Raw genomic sequence first — 19865 nt, forward strand, 5'->3', positions numbered from 1 at the left:
CTGCCTGTTGCGTTTCTGCAGTGTTTGCGGGAGCCAGCGGCACTCGAGGGGCCCCCCGGGGCCTGTGTGCGTGTCTGTATGTCAGGGGCGTGATTTGCGTGTGTGTCCTGTGTCTGTCTGTCTTGGCACATCTGGACACAGGAAATGTCTTTGGAAAACTTTTTTGTAAAAAAAAATGCGCTTTTTTTGGTGGCTTTGAAATCGGATTCCTTGTTGTCACAAGTGGACGGACGAACGTTAGCCGGTACCCGCCCCCCCGCCCCCAAACTGACAACTTTTTGGTGGTGGCTTTGCCCCGAGCTCAGCCTTGTGCTTTCATTCGGGTGATTTAACTCTTCCCAAGCCCCAGCTCCCACTTGCAAGCCTGGCCTCCGGCCAGCGGGCAGGGCAGCGGGAGCGGGAGGTTCTTGCTCTCTCTCAGGCGCAGTGGGGGACCTTGAGCGAGGGAAGGAGCATCCCAGAAAGGGGGTCCTGACTTCGGGGACCTCGGCACCTGTGGCGGCCGCCCAGCCTCCTGCTGTGGCCCTGACATCAGGCAATGGGACTTTGACTTAACCGAGGAAGGCAGGATCCGGTCTGGAGGCAGGTAATTGTAAGGAGGAGGAGGAGGAGGAGGAGGCGGCGGCGGTGGGGCCAGGACACTGCGGTTCTGTGTCGGGTCCTGCCCCGGGAGTGGGATGGATGCGTATGTCACACGTGCCCACGGTGAGGGACGCGCCTGGTTCTGGGGGGAGCGAGCGCCGCGGTGCCCCAAACAAGATGCAAGCTCGTAACGTAAAGAGACATGTCTGAACTGTGGTGTGGAGGAAGGGGGGTGGTGGGGGAGAGGGAGAGAGATTTTTATCAAAATTGAACACAGATTGCTGAGGTCTGGGCTTGATTTAACTCTTCTCTCTCTGCTTTGGCCACTTTTCCACGGCTCTGTGGTGGATTTGCAAAGTTCCTGAGAAGGTAGGAAGGCAGATTATGTCTCTCCAGGGAAGAGTCCCTGGAGGCTTTCCTTGAAGTCTACCCGGGAATGAAAGCAACTTCCCATCTTTGGAAACTTTAGTTTTGTGTTTCTCCCTCTTCCGGGTTTGGTGTCAGTTTCTTGGATTTCTTTGAAAAGCGGGCTGCTGGAGGGGATGGATTTTCCCTAGGAAGTAGAGGGGGATTGTGCCCTCAGAGGAGCCGGGGGGGGGGGGGGGGGGGGGGGGGGGGGGGGGGGGGGGGGGGGGGGGGGGGGGGGGGGGGGGGGGGGGGGGGGGGGGGGGGGGGGTATGGGCTGTGTGGGTCCACCAGCCCTGGACTGCCCAATGCATGGCGCTGGTTGTCAGTGTTGGGCCCAAGAACCAGTGACCACAAAGAGAGCCTTTTCAGCTCTGCCCTAACCTGGTCTCTGGTTTTATATTTTGCAATAGAGCCAGGATTTGGGTGGGAGGAAGATTACTGGACCCTCCCTGTGTCCTCGAAAAAAAAGAAAGAGAGAGAGAGAGAGAGACTGTACAGGACAGGGAGGAAATCTAGATGTAAAAATGTACCCACAGGACGTTCGAGATTTGTGGTGGATTTTAGAAATTATACAAATTGACCCATAGGGAAGTGCTATAAAAGACTGAGCAGACAGCAGTGTCAGAAGTAGACTCGTTTCACTTCAGGAGTTATGTCTTCGCCTGCAATGCGGTGAAGAAGAAGGAAACCATCCCAAGGGCAGTGTAAACAAAAGTGCGAGTAAATAGGGCTAGCCGGGCGCTGTGGCACGCACGTGCAGGCTCACGTTTACTCGTTTGTCACTGTTCGGGGATGGTTCTGGCTTCAGGCGCGACAGCACACACAGCCCATTTCTCCTCTGCGCTGGGAGCCGCATCGGACTCCAGGTGGTTCTTCCTTTACAAAACACAACTGCGCTATTATGGTCATGTTGCCCAGGGCCATAATCGTTGCATGCTCACTCCTGAGTTTTCAGAGCTGTTCCTCCACACCCTAGGATGCTGAGTGAATACTCGTGCCCCCGTCAGGACAGAAAGAGGAGAGAAACTTCTCCTGGGCGTTAGAACTCTGAAGAAAGTCAGGAGTTCAGGAAGCGGGAGGCGGAGAGAGAAGGACCAGTAGGGAGGCCTGTGAATGTGTTTTCTTTTGGTGAGTGTGGGGGAGGTGGAAAGCCTACTGCTTTCTGTGGGAACATGTTCTCTCCCTGGTCTGCTTTCCCAACCCCCAGCCCCCGGAGTTTTTGAAACTAAACAGGTTAAACTCTGCCCCTGAGTAGAGAGCCTCGGATGCAGGGGTAAAGGCAAGGGCAAGCCTGCCTGCAGGTGGTTGAGAGGCTGCAAAATCATCAATGAGGCACAGCCTTGTTTCTTTGATTTTAGTGGAGCCAGGGGAAGTACCAATTTTGAACGTTTCCACTCATCCCAATATTTGCAAGTAGAAGGCTGAAGGCCCAGGGGCAGAAGGGACCCAGAGGAAACGGACTCTCGGAAATAACTTTTGTCCCAGCAGAGGAGTCCTCCTCACCAGCCGAGGGCTTTCATCTCTTTCATCGCGTGGGGTTTCTCTGGAGGGTCCGTGCGATTCTAACCTTTCTGGGATGGCTGTGGGAGACATTTCACCACTTTAGATGCAGGTCGAATTCCCAGGCCCCTGATCTCCCTGCCTCTTCTATCAGCGCCAGCTTCTGACCTGCTCTTGGGTCATCTCTGAGATCAGAATACTTAGAGAGGATGCATTCTTGGGCTCTCCTGAAGGTCCGAAGGGCAGTCACACCTGGCAGGAAGAGCAACTTGACTTTGAGAGCAGAGGAGTCTCCACAGCCAGAGCCTCTGTGTTTGGGGATCCCGTGTCCTTCAGCGCTGGATTTGAGGTGTACCCTGGCAAGATGGAAAGAGTGCAGGCCTCTGAGAAAACTGCCCTGGGAGAGAATTAGGAACCTGGCCTGTAGGTTACCTATTCCTTCTGAGGTTCAGCTTTCTTGTCAGTGAGAGGAGGATTATTACTCCACAGGGTTATTACAAAACTGATATTTACGGAAAAGAGCTAAGAACAGAGCTAAAGATATTGTAGATGTTTAATAAAGGGACTAGCATAATTTTATTTCTTCATTTTTCAGCCATCAGGAGTCCAGGTTTTTGGGAAAGCACGTCTCTCCAGATCTGGCTACGTTTTCCATTATTGGAGGCCAGTGGGTGGGAGTCTTAGGGCCGAGGTCACCCATATTTCCGCCCTCTAGAGAAGGTGGCCAGTGGGGATGATGTGTGAACATGTGGGAGGAGGTAGGCATCCTGAGTATCTGCCATGGGACCCACCTCTGTGGTGGAGAGCTCTCATGAGGGAGAAAGGTGTATGTGTGTGGTGGCGGCGGGGCAGGAAGCTTCAGAACCAGGTGAGTCTTGTAGAACGAGCCTGAGGTCGGAGATTGGTTAGGCAGCCAACCCCCATGGGTTGTAAAGAACGGAAGTTCAGCTATCGGTAAGCATCTCTGAGGCGTGTGGGGTTGGGGGGCTGCCCCCGGTAGATGCACTGCCTCGGGGAATTGGCTAGTCCAACGGTCGGTACGAGAGAGGGCAGCTGCAGGTCCTCACGGCCCATCTCAGAGCTTCCAAGTTATCCTTCAAGTTGACATTTAAGATGTTGAAGATCACATTTGTTTCTGTTTTGTTCAAGCTCTCTCTTTAACTGTGGCCTGGGATGACTTTTCAGAGGCTCAGCCAGTGGCCAGCTTCTCTTGAGACGGCCCGGATCGGGGGATCAGTGAATTCCTCGCTTCTGGCAGTATCTGTTTCTCCAGCTCCCTTCTCACATTTTTCGGTTTGTTTGTTTTTTGTTTCATTATGAGGTTATAAAACTGCACTGTCAAGATGCTGTGCAGAGGGGGGTGCTTTTTCTTTGGATTTGTGTGTGTCGTTATTCTAGCAATGTGCAATGTTTATCAGACTATGGGTGTTAACAGGTGTCGTGGGGTTCTTTCTGGGTCTCTTGTCCACAGGAAAAAAAAAAGCAAAGCAAAGGGGGAGAACAGGACCTAGAAAAAAATAAACTTTAGGCAGTTTGGTATCTCTCTGAATCCTGGCCAGAGGGGAGCTGAGTTATTTGTAGGATGCCTCACAGTTCTGTGGAAGGAGCTTCTGAACCACGTAGACCCAGGTTTGAGTCCTGGCATTCCCCAGGTCCCAAGCTATTCTTTGTTTCTGATCCTTTTTCATCTGTCAAATGGAAATAATGGCTCTTTTTATTTCCCAGGGTGGTTCTGAAGGTGAAAAGAAATAATATATGGGAAGATCTAGCGAAGTGTTCCACGCTTAGCAGGATGTTGGTGCCTTCTCCCTCTCTGGTTCTCAGCTCAAGAAAGTACATGGCTTTGGACATTTGCCCACGAGTCAAAGCAAATAAGCTGCTTATTCAGGGCTTAGCAGCAGTGCTCAAAGGTCCGCTGTCTCATCCTGGAGATGGAGACCTTTAATACAAAAGTGAGGCGACACAGATCAGCGTTCCCTGTGTCAAACAAACAGCAGCCCCATGTGATCCTCTCCTGGAAGAAAGGAAAGGCCACCAGCTCAGTGACCCATGAACCCAGCTATTAGCGAACCCTCCTTACAGCTTGTTTTAGAAATCTCAACCGCTGGCTTGGTTCAAAGAATCAAAGTCAAAACTGGGGAGGGAAATCATTGAGGCAGTGCCTAACGTTAAAACTGAATAATAATGACACGGTAACAATAGCACCTTACATTTATGTAATGGTCTACAGTTTGAAAGGTATGTGGCCTCATTTCATCCTTAGAACAATCCTATGAGATTGGTATGCACCATATTTTACAGTTCAGACTCTGAGAGCTTAAAAGACTTCCCCTATTTCACACCGTAAGTGAGTGGAGAAAACAGGAGAGGAATAGTTGCCCAAGTGGTTCTGTTGCAACCCTGGCTACACCTTAGGATCACCTGGGAAGCTTGTAAAAGTGTCAAAACCTGGGCCTTCCCCAGACCAATTAAATTAGAATCTCTGGGGAGTGGGGAACCCAGGCATTAATAGTTTTGCAAGTGATCCAAAGTGTGAGTGAGAGCCTAAGGTTTAAGGGAAGAGGGAAGCGTCCCAAGGTTAAGATTTGGGGAAGCAGGCATGGGTGAAAAAAAAACCCCACTGTGCTTGGATTAAGCTTCATGAGGGCAGGCCCTTGTGTGGTGCTGCCCAGATCCCCATAACCTGTGGTCATGCTGGGTACAAGGTAGACTCTCAGTGTTTGTTGGCTAAATGAATGAATGAGTGAACAAACTACCGTAGATTAGGAGCCAGGAACTTCAACAGCCAAATCCAGCCTGCTGCCTTGTTTTATAAGTAAAGTTTTATTGGAACACAGCCATGTCATTTGTTTACGTATTCTCTGTGGCTGCTTTCATGCCAAAAGGGCAAGAGTTGAGTATTGTGATAAAGACTATATGGCTTGCAGAGCTGAAAATATTTACTGTCTGGCCCTTTCACAGGAATAGTTTGATGGCTCCTGCTCTGGATCGCAGACATGAACAGAGTACACCTTAGGGAGGGACAGGACAACATGGTGGTCAAGAAGGTGTGTTCTAGAATCAGATAAACTTGTGGTTGCATCTCAGCTCCCCCACTTACCTGTTGTAAGACCTCGCATATTGTTTACCCGAGTCTGTTTTCTCACCTGCAAAAGGGGGATGATGATAATACGGCCCTCACAGGATGGTTGAGAGGATTGTCAGCCCCGGGCCTCGGGCCTCGAGGAAGCACTCAACAAATGTTGGCTGTTGCTGTAATGGTTGTAGTTACTGGCAATTAACCAAGTGGGAAAAAAAACCAAACTAGATTAAAGTCAAAACCCAAATCCAGTATTACAGACAGAATAAGGGATGTGGTAGGCAAAGATAACGAGCTTGTGTGATGAAAAACTGGTTTCGGAGGTTTCTGAGGTAACGGGTGTCCTTTTGAGACAGCACAGGTCAGGCCCCCGGGTGTGTGAGTGCTGTGCTTCTGAATGTCTGACCAGCAATCCTCACCATTCCTCAGGGGATGATTTAGGTTTTATTGCACTTAATCTGGCCACAAACATATCCTACTTCTGTATTCTTGTTCATAGTTATGTCTATTGGAGAGGCTCTTCCCCAGTCCTTGTCTTCCTGGTCCACTTGTCCTGCCAGACTTGCTCAGGTGTCTGCTTCCCCTCTAATGTCCTTTGCAAGGCTTTCCCCCCTTCCCCAATCACTCCTTCTTCCTCATTCCTACAAACATGGCGCATAGCTCTGTCATAACATTTAACAATTGCATTAGCAGACCAGGAAGAACTGAGTCTCCTTCATGCCTTTTACATGTTTGGAGCTCGTAAAAGTCAAATTGCATTATCAAATCCACACCTGGTGGCCAAACAATGTCAATTAGACCCTTGGTTCAACTCAATGATTATCTGAATTAACTCTTAAAGAATGAGTGGGGGCTTTGCCCAGGTGCTAAGGGGATTGCAAGAGAAAATCCCCAAAGTCAACCATGTAGAGAAGAACCATCCAGTTTATAGACTATGTGGACCATCTCTGTGCTTTCTGTTGGTTCCTGCCCTCTGGAACACCTCTCCAGAGGGGTAGTCAGGGACAGGGAAATATGGAAGAAACATAAAACCAAGCCTTTGGCTTCTTGTCGGCAGATGTGGTGAAAAGTTGGGTTTTGGCTTCTTTGGGCTTTTTATGTATGTGTGCCAAGATAATTGGGAGTTGGCTTGCTATGGTCAGCGTTGCCATTTGATTACAGAACATGTTACATAATTTTTATAGATTTTAGTGCAGATTTATTTTGATGGCAGATACATATTGTGGTGTGTGGAAGAATATTAGGATAAAGTTCTCTTCTAATGATTGAGGGGAGGGCACAGAAAAATTTTGGCCTTTTGATCAACCCCCATTGGACAGTTAGGAGCTGTCCTGAGGGAGGTGATGGGAGGAGAGGGAATGAAATAATACTTTTATATGGGACCCCTCTATGCACATGGCACTATGTGATAATTTAAAAAAGCATATTCTTTGATTTTTCCAAATTACAAATAATTCTTACTTGCTTAAGCAAATGAATGGGTATCATCTAGAAATACAAAAAGACAAGTGGAAAATGAATACCCCCTCCACACCCTTGTAATTAATGTCAATAGCCTAGGATTATATTCGTCTTAATTTTTCCTTTGTTCATACAAATACCTGCAGGTGTATATTCAGGCATAGTGGGTGTTGTTTGACTATTTTTCATGAAACGGAATCTAACTCTGCACAGTACTCTGCAGTGTACTTTTCTTCCCCTTGAGCATCTATCAAGGTTATCCCTGTAATGCATCAAGCTTCTTTTTATTTTTCTGATTTCTTTAGGCCGAGACATCCACAGCTCTATATATTTGAGATCATGTCATTCCTGTAGGGATATTTTTCCATCAGTCAGTTATTAAACATGGTTTCATCCTGATGATCACCAGTTTGGGTCCCTGCGTCTGACATAATGAGCATCCATCACCCAGGAAAGCTGCATTCTGGCACTCAGGCTGAGTGATTGATGTACCTAGCCCTGGTGACCATCTGGGATATGACTCCATGTTTTGTGTGGGCCTCGTTTGTCCCCGGGGAAAGCTAATGAGCATCGGGTCCTGTGGCCATCCCTCCCTCTTCTCATCAGTTTAGTTCTTCTCCATCACTGCCTGTGCAGGAAGGCAGTGGAAAATATCAAAGACTGATACATTGGATGGGAGAACCGTTCCAATGGAGCAAATCAGGCAGTGTAGTTTAATGGTCAGGTGTGAGGACTCTACACTCAGATCACCTGATTGGATCCAGATCTCCGAGTAGCGGTCATATCCTATGCCACTCTGACCCTCGCTCTGGCCTGACCCCAGTGGCAGGTGGCGCTGGTGGTGGTCAGCCCCCTGAAGAGAGTTGCCCTGCCTTCCATCACTCCTGTCCACACTCCCCTCCTTGGTCACCTGCATCCAATAATTGGTGGGGATGATGAAGGCCTGGCCTCTCCAGACCAATGTGGACGGATTCTAAAGGACAACCCAGCTTCAGGGCTCCTTATGGGGTTGACTGAGGCTGCATGGTAGGATGATCACCTCTGTCCCACAGGTGATTGATTCCAAGAGCCCTTCCAAATACCCGCTGCCTGATCCAGAAATATTGACTATTTCATTATCAACTCATTCTGGAGCAGCTTTTTCTTTTGTATTTTGCATTTTGTAAATGCAAATCCAATTTAAAATGTAGATCCAAGTTAGTTAACAACTAGTGTAATACCGATTTCAGGAATAGAATTTAGTGAATCGTCACTTACATACAACACCCAGTGCTCATCCCAACAAGTGTCCTTCTTAATGCCCCTCACCCATTTAGCCCATCCCCCACCCACCACTCTTCCAGCCACCCTCGCTTTGCTCTTTGTATTTAAGAGTCTCTTGTGGTATGCCTCCCTCTCTGTTTTTATATTATTTTTGCTTCCCTTCCTTTATGATCCTCTGTTTTGGATCTTAAATCCACACTGGAGAAGTCCATTATTTTCTAAGTAATTATTGGTAGCTCTGTTAGAATATGACACAGTGCATTCTTTTCTTGTGCTCTATTCTGTGTGTTTCCTAGGTGAGATCCAGCTAGGTTTCCTTACAAATAGGGTGGTGTCATAACCGGACAGACTGAGCAGAGTGTTTTTAATTTTACTGCCAAATTTTAATTTGCCCCTGCCTCCCCATGCTCAGCTGACGGGTGTAGGTGTATCTGTTTAGAAGCATGACCAGATGGCTTTGTTGCCATGCTGTCTGGAGATGGGGGGGGGGTGGACGAATTGACCTTTGGGAGTTCCTTTGCATCTTGCCAGTGTTTCTGTAATACCTAGGGGCACAGTCTCAAGAACCCAGCTGGCCCACGGGGGGCTGTCTTTCTGCCCTCATATCACATAGGTATTCACATCATGCCTGCATGGGTCTCTGCCAGATCTGATTTGTCCTTAGCGGGTATTTTGTTCTATTTTGTCCTAAGCACGACGGCAGCCTTTAGTGCTGTGCTGACCATTTTGCCTTTTGGGTCACAGACACTGATCGCCTGCCTGCGTGCCAAAGCAAAGCTTCTCTGAGTGAGAGATGCTCCACGTGCCAGACTCAGGGACCTAGACTCACAGCTCAATGTCTGGCCACATTCCTGGAGGGCAGTGTCAACCCTCCCTCACTTCCTCCCAGACACTGCAGTCCCCAGCCTCAAGGTCCCAGGACCGGGCGGCGAGGGAAAGGAGTGAACTCCAGGTCAGCAAAAAGATGGGTCAGTATTTCCACACTGCCAGAGGTGACTTAAGTTAGTTTTGAAGCAAAGTCAGAGTTTCTGTGGGCTTGGGGCAGTAGTAGGCCCAGGCCATTTTAACCCTTCTTTTCTTTTTAATTTCGGTCAATATATTTATCAGTCTGTTACCTATCATCATGTGGCACCGGGCTGACACCTGCCCCGAGTTAGGAACTGCTTTTCCTAGACACACAGCTAGTCATTTCCTATCACTGCTGCCCTGAATGGGTCATGTTATTGATGTCTTTGGCTGTCTAAGTAAAAGCTGGGGCTAACAGCGCTGATAGACCAGATTTAAGAGCACAGCCTCTGGGTTCAAATTCAGGTTCTGGTTCTTGCTAGCTGTGAGGCCATGCATGAGTTACTTTATCTCTCTGGGCCTCAGTTTCCTCATCTGTAGAATAGGTTGCGATGAAGATAAAGTTCATGTATGATTTGGTAAAGAAAAAAAGAAAGAACTTGACACCATGGCTGACTCATAGAGAACACTAAGAAATGTCAGGGATGATGATGATGATGGAGGACAGTGACCTCTCATTAGCCCTGTTTGCCCAGCATCCTGCACAGTGCCTGGCACAGAGCTGCGGGTTTGGGGAACAATACTCATTTATTAAATAAAATATCCAACTGGCTTTTGCTAAGTGTCTATTGCCTACTTAGTCTGATCCACTCTGTACCACAAAAAGAAATACACTTTGCATTTAAAAATGTTTTAAACTTTTTTGTTGAAATTTGACATGATTCTGAAACACAGTTTACATACACAGCTTATAGGTATGTAGCCCAGTGGATTTTCACCCTCTAAGCACACCTGTGTAGAAAGCATCCAGGTCAAGAAACAGAGTATTCTAAAGTCTCTATCTCACAACTATCTCTGGGCTGAGAAGCCTCTGTGCCCCCTTCTATAGGCTACTCCATATTGGGAAGGCTACACCCCTTCCATAATGCTGACTTCCAACACAATTGATTAGTTTTGCATGTTCTTTTTTTTTTTTTAATGTTTGTTTATTTTTGAGAGAGAGTGTGAGCAGGGGAGGGTCAGAGAAAGAGGGAGACACAGAATCTGAAGCAGGCTCCAGGCCCCGAGCTGTCAGCACAGAGCCCAACACAGGGCTCGAACCCACAAACCATGAGATTATGACCTGAGCTGAAGTCAGATGCTCAACTGACACGCCTGGCACCCCTGGTTTTGCCTGTTCTTGAACATCCTATAAATGTAATTATACAGTGTGTACTCATTGGTCTGGCTCCTTTGTCTCAGCCTAGTGTTGTTGTGTAGTATTCCGTTACGTGACTTTCACACACTTGATGCATCCACCCTTCTGTTGATGGGCATATTGGCTGGTTGCCAGGTTTGAGGCTGTTGTGAACAGTGTTGCTGTGAACCTTTGTGCCCTTGTCCTTGGATGAACCCATGAATGGATTCCTGTTGGTATGTCCTGGGAGTGGAGATGCTGCATCCTAGGGAATGCATGTGGTCAGCTTCAGGAGGTACTATTGGGTTAATTAAGTGGTTGTGCCATGTTTTCCATGTTCTGTAAAGACAAAGAAGCAGTTCCAACTTGGTAGGGCAGGGGCTTGAGGCCCAGTAATTTACTGGGTTTCCTGAGATGTTTATATCATCTGTGCCCTTTATGTCTGAGAGCTCATGTGTTCCAGAAAGCCACTGCAGGTAGGTGTGTCCTCTATACCAGGCACTGTGCTGGGTGTGTTTGCTCATTCTACTTCCTGCAATAGTCCCATGAGATGAGATGAATGTTATTACCCTCTCTTATAGATGAGGAAACTGAGGCTCAGAAGGGTTGAGTGGCTTGCTTAAGATCACACAGGAAGAAACTTTCAGAGCCAGGATATAAGATAGATGTCCATGGACCTAAAGTTCATACATTTTGAGATGTGATGGTGAATAGTTTGGGCTTCAGTGCTAACACAGGACAGAAACATGGACACCGATGTGGGGTCTGTCCCCCTTGAGCCTGGGCCAGTGCAAGATGGTGGCTGTGAGGAGACGCTCTGTACAAAGGAGCAGTAAGAAGCCGACTCATTGACCTTAAGAAGCCAAATTGTTTTCCTGCCCTGGGGGCTGTTCGAAAAGGTCATAAATTTCCTGGAAGGCGAAGATGACCATGTAATTACTGTCTAAACCAGGACTGTCCAAGAGTGGAAGGGTCACTGGAGGAGACACTGGGGAGGCAGGCATCCATTGGCACTGTCTGGGTAAATGTACCGGGTCAAATGGGACACACACTCACCCTCTGGGACCCTGAGTGGGCGTTGCTCTCCTGGTCAGCAGGGCCTTCAGGTACTTTTGAACTCTGTCAGAACACTGTGTGTCTGGAGTTCGCCCCCATGTGATGTGCTTCTAGTCTTCTCTGTTGATGCGGAAACACTGTCTGGTTTTCTTCTGCTCTGCATACCATTCCTTGCTCAGACAAGGCTCTGACAAGGTGAGTTTCTTTTGGCAGATCTAGTTACCACTGAGACACATATGCTAACAGACTAGAAGGCTCCAAGAACTCTAAGGCTGTGCTTTAGTCACTGTGGCTTTTGAGGCACCTAACTGGGCAACAGGCACAGAGTTAGCACCCAGGAAATACTTGTTGAGGGCATATGTCATTTATTCATGTGATCATTCATTCATTCACAGTCCATAGAACAAGAGTTTAGTTTAGATATTTTTATCTTTTAAAAAATGTTTATTTTGAGACTGGGAAGAGGGGAGAGAAAGAAAGAGGGAGGGAGGGGATCCCAGGCTGTCTCCATGCTCAGCTCGGGGCTTGTTGTAGGGTGGGGTCTCACAACCATGAGATCATGACCTGAGCTGAATCCAGAGTCTGATGCTTAATGGACTGAGCCATCCAGGTGCCCTCTTTCCTCTGTTTTTTTTGTTTGTTTGTTTGTTTGTTTTTTTGACCTGACTCCTATTTCCACTGGTCCAGGAAGAGAAGTCCATTGTGTGTATGGGTGTGCATACAGGCAAAGGAGAAAGCATAAAACACACCAACTTAATGAGTAGCAAAAGATGTTGGATTGTGGGGACTTGGTGTCAGAGTCTAGGTTTGAATATCAGCATCTACTAATTAGCGGACTTCCTTAGAGAAGGGATTTAGCAGTTTGGCCTTTCTGAGCCCAGGGTTTTCATCATGTGTAAATGGAAATGCCAGTAATACCTGTGGCATAGGAGTGAAGGCAGTCCGTGCCGTAGGGGATATGAAAAATGTAAAGTACAGGGTGAATCATAGTTATCAGTGGTGATGTTGGTTCAGCAATCATCTGAGAAGTGCTGGTGTGAGGCGCTGCATGCTGAGGGGTTGCTGTGAGCAAAATTCACTGCCCACCCCCAACCCTGGGGCCTCCATCTCTTCAAGCAAGGCAGACAGTACATGTGTGGCAAGCCCGTGTGACCTGGAGCTTTCATTAGTAAACAGGGAAGAGATCAGCAAATTCTTTAAGGCCTTGGGGATTTAATGTGGGTGTCAGAGATAAGGATGCAAAGGATAATTAATTTCTCATTAAGTGCACAGCTGCATTTTCACCAGAACAGCAGTGAGAAGCACTTAAGCGCTTATGTATTTCTTAGCCAGCAGTAGCTTTGGTGTAGCCTAGTGGCTCCTAGTGTAGATTCTAGGGTCAAATTGCTAGCATCCAAATTTAAATTACACCACTTCCAGAACTGTATCCTCCCTGAGACTCAGTTTCCTCCAAACTGAGTAAAACGGGGGGCACCTGGATGGCTCAGTTGGTTGGGCATCCAATTTCAGCTCAGGTCATGATCTCACTGTTCGTGAGTTGAGCCCTGCATCAGGCTCAGTGCTGACAGCTCAGAACCTGGAACCTGTCTCAGATTCTGCGTCTCCCTCTCTGTCTCTGTCCCTCTCCTGCTCGTGCTCTCAAAAATAAATAAACATTAAAAAAAAATTTTTTTTAAACGGAGTAACATGGGGATAGTAATAGTTAGTATTTACCCCAAAGAAGGACAAAATTAATACTTGTAAGGTACTTTGAATAGTGCCTGGAACATGATATGTACTCCATACATCTTTATTATTGCTGTTTGCCCCAAAATTTGCTTTCTACAGGAATACAAGGCACTATGTGGTGCTGATGCAGTACACAGAGGAGGCAAGATCATTCTGAAATGGGGGATGTCAGGGAAGGCTTCATGGAAAAGAAGCACCCCAAGGTATTTTCTAGAGTTGTGTGCCCTGAGCAAGATGGTTTATTTTCATGTTTACTCTGGTCTTCAGGCTTGGAGAAGATTTAGTGTGGAAGAAATGCCTTCCCTTAAGAAACATAATCAACCACCTTCTGAAAGTTTGAAGTTGAATAAGACACGGTCCCTGCTTTCATGCATTTCCAAACTAGTTCATCCATCCTTGTGCCGGGGACAGGAAGTATTAAGATGCATCCTCAACGTTGTCGAGGAAAGATCCAGAAGTAAAGAGTACTATTCCATGATGTAGATGCTATGAGAGGGAGGTGTTCAAAGTGGAGAAACTCAGATTCCATTTAAGAGTGTTTGGGAATGTCAGGAAGTTGTGAAATCTCCTTCCAGGCCTCTGTTATTCGAGGAGTGATTTGATCTGTTGGGACGGTAAATGCGTGGTACTTCCGGCAGCAGGAAGACGGACAGATGGTTCCTATGGTTCCTTCAGTTCGTCTGTGGTGTCCACCTCGTGTGCCTCTTATGGGCAAGGGCACAGTGAAAACATTCTAAGCTTTTCCTGGACAAGGTTGACAAGGCCTAAAAAGATGTGTCCCCCACATTGCCCAGGGACTGCTGGAATTCCCATTTCGTGTGCTTCAGCTCTGGAGTTAGGGCTCCTTTGAAAAGTCCCTGCCTCGAAGCCAGCACACAAAAGGAAATCTTCCCTCAGCCTGCATCCACAGCTCCTCCTCCTCTCCAAGGTCTCTAGTGAGGAAGTGCTGAACTTCAACCTATCCAAACTTTTACAAATTAAAAGAAAATTTTCTTTGGTTTTTCAAAGTGGGCAAATGTAATGCTAACAGTAAAATGATACTATAGAATAATAAGCATAGGAAAAGATGATCAACCTTGTTTGGAGCCAAGGACATGCCATACATTGAAATCACAGGGAGACGTCATTTCACACTTAACCAGATTCCCCGCTCCCCAAATTTTACTCTTCACATTGGATATAGAGCCAAAGATAACTCCCATTCACTAATGGTGGGGATTACATTGTTGTGCACACTTTGGAGGGCAATTAGGTACTATCTAGTAAAATTAAAGATGCACTTGCTGTATGACCCAGAAGTTTCATTCCTTGGTAAACCTAGAGGAAGTCTAATACCTACGAAAAGGAGCTATGCTTCGGAATATTCACTATAGCATGGTTTTTAGGAGTTATAAAGCATCCCAAATTTCTGTTAACCAGAATAGCAGTTAAACAGTTTGATATGCACATGTAGCGGAATATTATGCATTGCAGCATGGAAGACGAACGGACCGTGTTTGTGAGATACAATATTAAGTGGAAGTAATGTTAAGTGGAAAAGCAAATTATGGAAGATGTCATTCATATTACATTTAATAGCATAACAAATAGTATTCTCTTTTACTTACAGATATTTACATGTATAATTAATTATAAAGACATGTTTTCTGGGGTTCCTGGGTGGCTCAGTAGGTTGGGTGTCCAACTCTTCATTTCCACCTAGGTCATGGTCTTATGGTCCATGGGATCCATCCATCTCTGGGTAGAGCCTGCTTGGGATTCATTCTCATATTCTCTCACTCTCTGTTTCTCTCTGCCCCTTCCTCACTCATTCTCTCTCATACTCTCAAAATAAATAAACATTAAAAAAAAAAAAAACCACATGTTTGGAATAACCAGTAAATTTAAAAAGTGGCTCCCTCTAGGGGAGGCAGGTGGGAAGACCAGGGAGGGGTGAGAAGGGGCTCCGTTTATACCTGGACTCTTTTCTTTTTTATACTGAGTAATAGCTGCACACATGTTTATTATTACCTACATCTTTAGATAGATAAAATGTTTTTTAATTAAAAGAGTTAATTTTTAAAAATGGGCACAGACCCCCTAACCTGTCTCCTCCACCTGTTGGCAAACGGACACTCTGAAGAGAGAATAAGAGAACACTTCCCGTTTGCTCCAGGTTCTTCTGGGAAATTTTACATAGATGCGATCATCTTCAAATGGGCTGTTCTCTGGACATCTACCCCGGGCCCTGTGGTAATCCCCGGTTTTGAGTTACAGATTGTGACCTATTTTTTTTTCTGATATGTGGCTTTGTTGGGATCATATTTTGATATATTAGTAAAATGCAAAATGGGGTCATGCTAATAGAAACCAAACATCAACTCTCTGGCTCATTTTCCATATAGCAAATTGTTGAAGACTTCTCTCATCCCACCCCTTCCTCGGGAGTTTCTGGGATTTCTGACGTGTGCTGGCAAGTGGCCACAACCATCTTGACGTCCTTGTGATAAGGACTTGGGACCAACAGTCTCAAGTATTTCTCGCTGCCCTGGAGTGAAAGGATGCCCTCTCCCACCATAACTGCTTGGTTTCGGTGAAGTTTGCCATCCCTCTGGCTTCTGTTAAATACAGCCACCGCTCTGTTCCTTTTGCAAACATCCTGCCCCAAAATGGGAAAGTGCCCACTGCCAGGAATTGCTTCCCTTTCTTTTACCGGACAATGAAGCCATGCTGGCTGCTTCTCTGGGTGCTTATTGAAATCCAGTTGATTCAGCTCTTTTATGTGCCTTGCTCTTTGTCCCAGCCCCCTCTCCCTTGGAATCTGGTTGGAGCCCAATCCAAGTGACACAGACTGTGTTGGCCTTAAGTGCCGTGTCCCATATTGTGCAGCACTCTGTCCTTGACCAGGCCCATGAACCTCGGTGCACGGTTCTATAGCAGCGAGCCCCTCATCTGGCTGCTGTGGTGCTTGCGCTGGGACCCAAGGCTGGGCATGGCTTTCTTCTCTGCCTCCTGTTTATTTATACATCATATAATTCACCTTAATTAAAAGGAAGAAAATCACACAAAATTGGGACTCTTAGGAGCAAAGCCTGGGTAGATGGTGGCTCAGAGAATGTACATGGTAGTCTGTATCAGTCGGGCTCTGGGCAGGAAACGGTTGGCACTCCCAAATTGGTTTAGTTGATATGAACGTTATGAGAGGACTATCTGCAGAGAGATAAGGTCCTAGAGGAGATGGTGAGACACCCAGAGATGAGCAATGGCAGGAAGATGTTAACAGTCCTGTGCCCGAAGAGCTTAGGGGGAGAAACGTGTTATCAGAGCCCTGTGCCAGCTGAAGCTGAAGGGTTCAGCCCCGTTGGCAGGAGCTGTGGCCATAGAGGAGCACCACCACTGCCAGCAGAGAGCGAATGGTGGAATAAACACCTGAGGTCTCTCTCCTTCCACCCTCCAGTCCCCTGCAGTTGCTGCCCATGGGTCAAACCCCACTGAGCACTGAAGCCCAGGAATCTGGGTGATTCATTCTGGAGAGGTGGCTCCCGGGGCAGGAGCATGGCAGAGAAGGACAGGGAGTGGAGGTCAAGCTGCAGACTGAGAATAGAGCCTTGGATGTGTCTTTGGGCATTCATTGTATAAGTAGACAGACCAGGTATGATGGGGAGTCCCCGCGATCTGAGCGTTGGGGCAGTTTGGGGTGTTTTTGGACTGGTTGACTCCAGGAGGCTTACGTGGGTAAGCCAGGTAGGGGGTCTGGGCAGGAAAGAGCTGCTATTTGTGGTTAGAGATCAGGTGTTTTGTTCTGCGATGTGAAAAGGAATGATGTTTTGAATGAGACTTGGGGACTGGCTATTTATCATGTTCTAAATACTTTCCAGTCCAGAGAATGGCAGAGGTGCCTGCCACCTTAGTGATTGAGCTTGGTGGTTCAGGTTGCAGGCTGGGGGCTTGCGACCTGGTCTGAGCCCAATCCATGTGACACACGATGCTGGTCTTGAGCACCCTAAGGGCTAACTAAGCATGTGGATCTGAGGATGCACTTGGCTGAAGCTAACCATCCCAGAGTTTGCCTCCTGGTTCTGCCTCTGCCTGTGCTATTCGTTACCCTCACCCCGAGGCTCACCTGAGCACATCTTACCCTCCCATGGGTCTGTGATAAATGCTAGAGAGGCAACTTTGAGTGAGCTGGCATTGTGGAGACATGGTCTTGAATGACTGTGGCAAAGTACAGAGAAAGGAGAAAAGAACATATCCGAGCCCATGGGGGTACAGGGCTTGCCCTTGAGAATTCGCAGTCTGGTCTGTGAATCATGATGTACGCACCCAATGCATAGGGACACCTGCGAAGTAATCTATTCTGCAGAAGTTCACGGTATACAAACAAAATGCATACTTGGCAAAGGACAGTAGAGGAGCTGGAACCATTGACGTTGGTAAGCTTTGGGGGTCAGGAGTCTGTTCTGTCAGGTAATAGCTGAGTGACTTCAGATAAACATTTGATGTCTCTCGAGAGACTTTAGGTTTTTTATCTGCAAATCAGGCAAATAAAAGGTATTTTTCTCACTAGGCAATGTGATGATTGTATGGGCGCATCCGTGTGAAACACAGTGCCTTGTGTGTAATAACTGCTTAATGTTGGTTATCTCAACATCATTTATTATTATTATTATTATTATTATGACTACTACTACTACTACTACTACTACTACTACTACTACTATTATTTCTGAGCAGGCAAGTGCCAATCCCTGCTCAGAAAGAGGAATGATTACTCAAAATTCCAAAAGACTTGGCCTCTCCTTGAGTCTTTCAATTTATCTAGTTCATTGCCCTTTTCCAACCAACTACACAGGCCTTGGTTCTTTGATGCACACTTATGTCCCATGGAGGGAGGGTGCTAAGGCCACTGTGGGACAGGCCATCTACTTGGTCCCCTCCTGGTGGGGAATCATGAAATGTTCAGTAAGAGGGAAATCAGAAGAAGTCATCTAGTCTAGCATTCCCTAACTGCATTTGATAAAACACAAGGTTCTCACGCAGGTTCTCACCGAGGGGGAGGAGTTCTGTGATTAAAGAAATGCAAGCGGTGCCCCTGCATCGTCCCTGCCCTCGCCCACACAGCACCATTCATTCAGAGAAGCAGTGCAGCCATAAGATGAGTTTCACACTGTTTAAACTAGTGGTCTCTCAATTTATTTATCTGAAGAAGGTTTTTTCCCTTGGGACACCCCCATAAAACCCATGTGTTGAAGCATGTATCAGAATTTGTGTTCAACTACATGGTATAGAAAGCTGACTTGAGTGGCTCTTGAACTAGGGTTCTTATTTTTCTTATATGAGTCCAATATAGTCCAGAGTTGGCAGAGTGACACCACAGACCCAGGCTCCCTCTATCTCTCTACGTCAGCCTTCTTTCGATGGAGACTTTTGTTTTTGTGCTCACTGCCTCGTGATTACAAGATGGCTGCCTCACCTCTAGCTTCACATCTGCATTCCAGGCAAGAAGAAAGAGAAAGACAGAGTACAAAAAGTGCATGCGAGTGAATGCCAAGCTCTCTTTAACAAGCTTTTTTTTCTGAAAGCTCCCTCCAGAAACTGGCCAAAACTCTGTGAAGTAGTGACCTCAAGCTGCAATGTAGTTTAGGGGGAAGCTGAACAACTTGGGCATAATAATTGGGCATGCTGCTGCCTCAAACAAAAGCAGGGACCTACTAGAATGGGAGAAGTTGAGGAGAGGTCTTAGGTGGGCAGTTCACTTTGTGTGCTACCTTGGTCACACCTTTGCTTCTCTCTTCAGCAAGATGATACTTAAAAGCATCTCAAGCAAAAGAAAATAAAAACAACCAATGAAACCAACCTTTGCAATCAATAGAAAATATGACTTCGAAGCAGCAAGGTCCTCAGGCTCACAGACCCTATATAGAAGATACTGTTGGTGTCCTGCCCAGGTCCCCTGGCTGCTGTGGGGGCTCCAGCAAATGGCTTGCACCTGTGTGGGTTGCCCTTGAGTCTGACCCCCCTGTTGCAGGTACCGCTGCTGCATCAAGCTTGCCCTGCCCTTGAATTCTGTGGCTAATGACTACCAGGGAGAAAGGTACAAAAGCCCCACTCCCTTGCCCCAAGGTGGGGGGCGATGTGGCAATGGGATTCCCCTGCAGAGCTCCCCACCAGACAGAGATGAAGCTAGATCTCTACAAAAACCACATGCATGCTGGATCATTCCTCTGCCCTCTTCTTAGTCCATTCCTGGCTTCTCCTAAGACCACAGCTTCAATATATGACATGTATACAAGTCTGTTTGAGGCTCTGCTTTCAGGGAACCCTACACAAGGTGTCCTGGGTCAAGCAGGGTGCTCTTTACTTCTTTCTAAGGGATTGCACTTAAAACCCTTTCCCTCAGTCCTGTTTGTGGCCACTGGTGGGCTATGACTTGGCCTGGGTGTTGTGGGGACAGCTCCATGTTCTACTCTGGTGTTGGCTATTGAATAACTACCTTCCAAGTCCTGTCAGATATATTTGGGGAGGCCTCAGTGCAAGACACTTAACAAGGGGGTGTCTAGTACTATATCTTCTCAAGACAGATCATCTTAGAAACATTGATTTATATTCTTAAGCCCGTGTATGTGT

At 47.0% G+C, this 19865-nt stretch overlaps 1 protein-coding gene across 2 annotated transcripts in view; it reads left to right on the forward strand.

Moving 5' to 3' along the window:
* The first annotated feature begins 435 nt into the window (after positions 1-435).
* Positions 436-19865, forward strand: part of DAAM2 (dishevelled associated activator of morphogenesis 2) — a 117019-nt gene continuing 97589 nt past the window's right edge. Inside the window, exon 1 of one of the 2 annotated variants that reach the window (XM_029943774.1) lies at positions 436-586. The gene's annotated coding sequence lies outside the window, so the exon portion shown is untranslated. Of the gene's footprint in view, positions 587-907; positions 952-19865 lie in introns of those variants that run through there. The other variant, XM_029943775.1, reaches the window with a different exon arrangement.

The sequence above is a fragment of the Suricata suricatta genome, chromosome 7 (genome assembly GCF_006229205.1).
Source record: "Suricata suricatta isolate VVHF042 chromosome 7, meerkat_22Aug2017_6uvM2_HiC, whole genome shotgun sequence".
Taxonomy (NCBI): Eukaryota; Metazoa; Chordata; class Mammalia; order Carnivora; family Herpestidae; genus Suricata; species Suricata suricatta.